The following is a 7,930-nucleotide window of genomic DNA, read 5'->3' on the forward strand; positions in this document are numbered from 1 at the left end:
AGTATCAGATAACTGATGAATCAAGAACAGATTTTCATGTTAATAACAGGACATTTGGCATTCACCACAATTTACTTGTTCACTGGTGAATTTACACCAAATTCCTTATTGATTGGCCTTATATTCTTAGTAAGAAAATAGGTGCAAGCTGTCAGATACACATGCATAAATTCCTGATTTGCGATACTATGGTACTTTATGTGCAAAAGAAAGACATACATAGCGCCCTTTCTTCACTCATCCTTCCAAAATCTGTCCTTGTATTTCTAATTACTTTTGTGAAATTCCTAGACAGGGGAGGGAAAAGACATATGTGCTTATTGAAGCACATGTTGTAACATATCACATAAAAGCAGAGGACCCAGTGGCACAAGGGATCAGGCTCATAGAAAGCAGAAGTGAAAAAATACAAATACATTCTCTAACTGGACAATTATGGAGCATTTAGAGCCAAGGAACACATAGTTTTGAGGGAAATTTTCTCTGGCTTCCTTCCCCCCCCGACAAATAAATCACTACCTCTCTTCTTTCTTGCCCATAGTCCCTTTTAAAGTAATGTTCTTCGGCAGAAATAATAAATGAGCAGCAAAAGTATTTTTCTAGTGGAAATCCAAAAGGAACATGAGCACCTTTAAGAATATTTGTCTTTGTACAAGAAATTGTGCTTGAATTGTTAAAGAAGTTATAATATAAACTAACAAAAGTTAGGAAATTAAAGCAATACTTAAAAATCATTTACTGAAAATGAAGAGTTCCTTACCTCTGCTATTAATACTCATTATTATTGTTATAAGTGAAAAAGCCTCTTTTTTGTACAATTAATATAGAACAGACATTTACAGTTCTTAATCCAGGCAGTTGCTTCATATTTTACTCTTATAAACATCTGCATCGTATTTCATTTAGATTTCTAGTAGAGCAGGTTAAAAAAAATTGAATATTTTTGGTGAAATTATTTATGAAAATGTTGGCTTTATTGAATTGAAATTTTGACTGAAAATGTTAATGAAAAATCAGATTTTGAAAAATAGAAGCACATCATAAAAAGGAGAAAAACAGATTGCATTTTTAAGGGCTTGATCATATGCTTGTTAAAGTCAATGGCAAAGCTCTCATTGACTTTAATGCTGCAGGATCAGGGCCTAAATGCATTAAAATCACTCATTCTTTACAAATTTTTTAAAAAGCATCCACACTGCATTAAAATCAATGCTAAGAAAACGGGTTGATATCTGAGACATTGTCTCCTCAAATTTAGCCAAATGTCCCCAAAACAGTCCTCTATGAAACAGTTCTGTTTGGAATTAGAAAATTAATAGGATGATTTTAACATGTTACCCAGGAAAATTACATAGACATTGGAAAAACTAGTATTTTCTGCCCCACAAAACAACGTTTCAAACGTAAGGGAAACCAAATACAATATGAACATGCATTGTGATGTATGCTAGCAAAGCAGGTTTTTTTAACGTTTTCCCTATACTTGATGCATACTTATAACAAGTGACCTCTTATTTTGCAATTGCAATTTTAGCCCTGCCATTTCCAGGCACAAATAATTGCACATGCAATTAATATCCCATAAAGCATCAAAAAATCTAATAGTGTTCCCAAATTAGATAGATTTTGTGACACCAGTTTCATCTGTAGTTATTTGCAGCAGTTAAAGTGCGGGCACAAAAATAGGAGACCAAGTGAAGGATCATTAAAAACATATAATATATGTTTTATTGCATGTAACTTTCAGAAATACGTTGATTTACATATCATGAATTTTCATTTTTTTAGGGAGAAGGGTAAGGAATTAGTGTCTTTGTTCTGCTTTAATGGTAAATTCTATCCTTAAGACAAGACCTTAAAAATACCTTTCACAGAAATTAAAAGAAATAGCATATGACTTTGTGAAAGCATATTAAATTATTTTATTTCTTTATAGAAACCTCTAGCGGCTTACAGAAATTGGAACTGTAATATCCTGTGGTTAAGGCTGACTCTAATTTTAAAGAGTACTATACAACTTTACAATAGAATAACCTGAGTCCTGAGTTCTCTTGGATAACGATTTGCTGTTATTGGTGTGATTGAAAAACCGTATTAAAAATTACAACTTTTAGAGACAGATTTCTCAAATCCAATGGGCCATTTCAAAAGGTTTGTTTATTGTAAGTAAATATTGTGCTTGTGAAAGGTTCTGAAGTTTTAAAACAATGGAAAATTATCACCTCCTCATTCACAAGCTGATACAGGCAGTAGAAATAACAGCTTCCCGCACCATTCTCCCATGTCCCAGCTCAAACCTAAAAGTTAGCTCACTCTCTGCACCCATCCAATGCATGATCTTACGGATATCTAAAGAAAACTTTAATTCTATTAGAAAAGAATTAGCCATCTAATAGTCAAACTAAATAAAAACAAGACTAATTTGGTCACGTCCCTGAGTTTCATAAAGCCACTCCCACGGGAGCTGTGAATTGAAGTGGGAAAGTGGTGAAGATAACTATTTATATTTGCTATTGGATTACTAGGTATCAAATTATTTTTATGCTGAATAGCTGTGATTGTATAGTGATGTGTGTGTCACTATAGGAGTATTTATTTAGCTAACAATGAAAATACAGTCCACATTCACCTTAATGGAAACCACTTGCATATGGTTGAGTGGAGAATTTAGCTTAGGGTTTATGTTTCATTCTTTTCCTGGCACAGTGAATTACTTTTTTGGCAAAGTCTTACATAATTTAACAGGGATGAAATCAATAGGGATCTACAGAAATTACTCAAACCCTAAAGAGTTAGTTTCTAGCCAAAATCAGGAACAACTGACTAAAATTTTAAACGTAACCTTAATCAAACTGTTTTGAACCTTAAAACAAAAAAAAGTGAGTTCAGTTTGCATTGTGGAGGGAAGTTTCTGGCTGGTTCTTATTTATCCTGTTTATTTTGTGCATCCCTAACCTGTGTACAGTAATCTGAACTCACGCAGTCATTGGATTAGTACTGGAAAATATTAAAAAATTAAATGTTAAAAAATGTGCATTGGCAATTCAGACAAATAGCTGTTTCCTGGGAGAACGAGAAAAACAACTTTCTCACAAAAATATGATACATTTTTTTTTTCTGGTGGTACCTGCTAGGTGCTGTACAAACACAAAAGACAACATGGGCCCTATGCTGAAGAGCTTACCATTTTTGTTTTGTCCTTTTAAGCGGAAGACAGGATCAGAGGAACAGGTATTTCTTGATAATGGCAAGCTTCAATAGAGTGATAATCAGACTGAGGCTCCGGAGCCACAAGTGGTTCTTTAGTGAGTCTCTTGAACTCTTTGCAGCACATGATACTAAAACACTGTGTGCTTTAATTATTAACCAAGTTATTAATTATCTAATTAATAATCTGTTATTAACCAATCAAGATACTTTTATCATATTATTAACCAAGTGTAGTTAATAAAATAATAATACTTGGTCAGTCATTTTGCTGTGAGATTTATATATAAATAAATAGTAAATGAAACAATGAATTCACACTACTGTGGCTCTTTTGGGTAATGTTGATTGCTAATTTGGCTCCTGAACAACTGAGGTATGAGTATCACTCTTGTAATAACACAACGGTTTTGTGTTTTAATGAGACACTGTCCAAAATTACCCTTAAACTTTGCTATTGTCAGATAACTAGTTACAAGCTGAGGTGGGTCTTCAGATAGCTGTGTTTTAGAGTCTAATGATACTTCATACAAGAATAGGTCTTGTCCCTTAGGTGGGAGGAAATCAGAATGCTTTCAGTCAGCGCTAAAGGTCAAGGTTTAATTTTAAATGCAGAGGGTTTTTTTTTTTAAATGTGTTTACAAGCCCCTAAACTTCAAGTGGAAATCACAGAGAGAACATTGCAAGCATGAATTTATGTTAACTGAATAGCTGTAGCACTAAGGTATTATTTTCATTTTAATCATCCCTTGGGAGTGAATTAAATAATCTAATTAATGTTTGTGAAACAGTGTGGACTAGAGTAAGAAAAAAAAATCAGTACAATAAAAATAAATGGCACAGAGAAAATCCGGGAACATGCATCTGGGTAACATAGGAAGAATGCTCCTTCCTTCACTAATAAAACTAGCTGAAACACAGCTAGAGTGAGATGTTTTTAAAAGTTGATGACCTCACGATGTCAGATAGGAAAGACTGAAACAGACACTTAGAACTTTTCCTCCCCACCCAAAGCTGTGACATTAGCTATGAGCACAGAACAAATAATGTAGTAAGGTTTTTAAAAATAGGGGTGACGTAATAACCTTCAAGATGTTGAACGGTTTTGACACTGACGAACATCATGGTAAAAGACACACATGATACCAACAGATTGTTTGAAGCCATTGACATAACTCTTTTTGGAGTCAGCAGCCTAAAGCTGGTATTTCACTCAGTGAAGTTAGTATATGTTGTCAAAGGTTTGGACTTAAACGGAACTTGTCAAGTTAAAAAAAATCACACTTCTGCCTGAACTCTATTTCCTTACTCTCCTGTTACAAGTACTAGCTAAGATTGTTATGACTGCACAAGAGTATAGAAAACAAATGATTTCCCCCTCCTAGATTATCTCCTTTGTTCCCAGTGTGGTTTTTTTTTTCCTGTGGCTATTTTATGAGGTCATTTTAAGTCTTGATTCAGTAAAATATTTAAGCATGTGCTTAAATTATATGCTGAATCAAGGCCATAATGACCAGAGACATACAACATGTCTGTGGAAGCTCTGCTGTTGCAGCTGCTGTTGTGATACAAACAGCAGAACACAGAATGGACAGGTAAAGTATCCTGCAATAACAGGCTCTGTTAAGAGGCTACTGGCCTCACACATTCTGAATACTAAACTGGGAAATTGCAAAGACTCAAACTTAACTGTAGATTATTTTTGTTGTGAGTTGCCACTATACCAGAATGGGATCACAACTATTTTAGAGGAACGAGCTATCTACCCTGCATGTTGTCTGCCAGCTCTCCTGAATGGAACATTTTTTTATTAAAGATTTAAAAAGTAGAAGTACACAAAAGGAATGCAGAATAAATTATAAGGGAGTTGGCATAGTCTAGTAGCTAAAGCAGAGAACTAAGTGTAAGGAGACTTTTGGGCAAATCGTTCAGCTCTTTGTCAGTTTTTCCATCTGTAAAATGGAGGAAAAAGTACCTACCTACCTTTGTAAGTTGCTCTGAGATCCTCTGATGAAAGTCACTTCATAAGTGCAAAGTATTATCTAAAACCAGCCTCTAGTTCTTGTTTCTTGAAAGGAATTTAACAGATTTCCACCTTTTCAATCTAATTTTCAAAAAGTTGAGGCTGACAGTATGTGCCCATTTGTGCATCTACTCTATGCACAATTACATGCACTAATGAGTTATTTGCTCCTTTATGTACACAAATGGCTTGAGTGTACTATGTTGTGTAAGACAAAGTAGATATGCAAATGCACATGGACCTTGGGCTTCAATTTTAGGAAAACCCAGCCCTTAATGCTTTCATGGAACTGTTTTTACTAATTACTAAAGAATCCAAAGTAGAAAAAATACATAACCTGAGTTTGGTTGTGGAACTTTTCAGATGTAGGTTACTGGTTTAAATCTGGCCTGAACTGTTAATAACTCCCTATTTGGTGGCTTACGTCAAATGAATTTGCCTTACACAAGTTTTTTTTTTTTTTAAACACACTATAGGATATGAGTTAAGAAAATAACCACACACACAAAAAGTTGAGAGTAGAGTGGGGTATTCTTCTGTTTTTAAAGAAAGAAGTCTTATCAGATATAATTAATTTTAAGGAAGTTGTGCCACGTGCAGAACATCGGAGTTCATTTGATCTCAGTACTCTTCCTCCCCTGTTGGCAAAAGGGTATGCCATAGCTGAAGTATGCTTGATTTCAGGCTGCAAGGTACCAACTGCTGCTACCCCACAGCACAGTTTGGAAGGGAAAAATAGGGTCAACTACACGATGAACATGCATGAATAACTGAAGATCACACCATTTAAAGATTAGGCTATTTCACTTTCTAATCTACCAGTAGTTTCTGAGGCTTAGAATTTATATTTGTTCTCATATTTGGTTGGAGATATTTTTATGCTGCAGGAAAAATGCAGGTTCACACCTGATAGCTTTGGGACCATTTAAAAGGAGTTTCGGATATAATGATGCGAGTATTTCTGGTAAAATGTTACTTTCAAAAGTTCAGTACTTAGCATAAAGAGGTGTTTCCATGGAATCTTTTGATGTTAGCATGACTGATAACCATGTTAAATCTAGGAATTAAGATGATCTTAAAGAATGTGCTGAAAAAACAAACAACCCAAAGTGATGCGATCTCCTTGCTATTCAGAGAGATGCCTGGAGTTTCAGCTCTGTGATTTACAGTGTCTTTAGAGTCACTCCGAAGGGGAGAATAAAACCTCACAGCAGTTTAGGGAATAATGTTTCTGAATTGTAAAATGAAGGCAGAAAACACACTTCTGGTCTGAGTCTTTGGCTTCAATGAGACCATTCAACCACTTACACATGTGACCATTTACTAGAAACCGACCACTCCTATTGGTTTGCAAGAACTGAAGAGTCTTACGTTGTTCTTACCTTAGACTCAGTGAAGCTGGCTGCTGTCTCTAGATAAAGATTTCTTCCTTAATGTAGTAAGTGACCACTATATATTTTCTTTAGCAAGTAGGAAACTCTAGAAACATTTACATGTGAGGTGAAGGTCTGACATTTTACCTGTGTGCGCACGCACTGTGAATTTGAGGTATGGTGAATGTCCTGCCTCTAAGGTCCAAGCAAATGCAATATGGCTTTCTTTACCACAGCCAAAGGATAAAAGTTAAGGAATGTGGGATGGGACCTTAACCCCACACTTGCCCTTTAGGGGTTAATGTAGGCTCAGAAGGGGACCAACCACCCAGGCAGGCCACAGCTGAGGGGAATCAGGTGACTTAAGTAATCCCCTCACTCAATGAGGGAGCTCATCTGAGGAGGAACATCTGGGCTGTGTTTATAAAGACAGGAAGTTGGCAGCAAGGAGGACGTTGCAGTCACTCCCTAGGAGAAGGAAGGTGTGTTTAAGGGCTACGGAGTTAATGTAGGCTATAGTTATTCCCTGGAAAGAGGAAGTTTTGGGGCTAGCAAATCCAGAGAATGGGGGTAGCCAGAAGGTTAGGAAAGGTTTAGGCAAAAGGTAGTAAGATCCAGAATGGAACAAACCTCGACTGCTGATTAGAGGGTCCTTGAGCTAGAACCCAGAGTAGAGGGTGGGTGTGGGTTCTCCTACCAGTCACTGGAAGAGTGACACAAATTGGGTAGTGAATGGGAAGACTGCCTGAGCCCATTCAGAAGAAGGGACTTAGATACTCCAGAAGGGGAGCACACATGTGACTTTGCCAGAGGACTAAGCCACAAGCACAGGGCATTTTGCCTCGTTGAGAGCCATGAAGAGAAGCCAGGGCATGTGGCAAGAGGCAGAATAGGTGGAGGACCTGGAATCAGCTATTCCCCAGAGTGACCAGAAGAGGTGCACTAGCGGTGAGCAGACCCCATGACAGTGACATAATTCAGCCAAATCGTAGAGCAGCAGGAAAACTATTCTCCTGTCAACTCCAACAACTTTGGGTTTTATATATGCCCTGCCCATTCTGCAGTCTGCTGCTAAGAAGGTATCTCTTGTCAGTCCACCCATGCTAATTAGGTGACTTAAGGGATAACTGGTTGCTGTATTTTTGCTCCATCCCCGCCACCACTGTGATGCAGGCACTTCATACTCTGAAATGAAAGAATATATTAGTTCTTTGAACTAAAAAGGACTCATGGATCTGAACATGCAGAGACCTCAATGCATGACACATGAAAACTTGGATTTCTTTTTCCTTTGCTAATGGAGCCTTATAAATACCAACAGGGGAGG

Source organism: Emydura macquarii, unplaced genomic scaffold, assembly GCF_026122565.2.
Source record: "Emydura macquarii macquarii isolate MOO-44397 ecotype Brisbane River unplaced genomic scaffold, CSIRO-AGI_Emac_v2 contig_1644, whole genome shotgun sequence".
NCBI lineage: Eukaryota > Metazoa > Chordata > Testudines > Chelidae > Emydura > Emydura macquarii.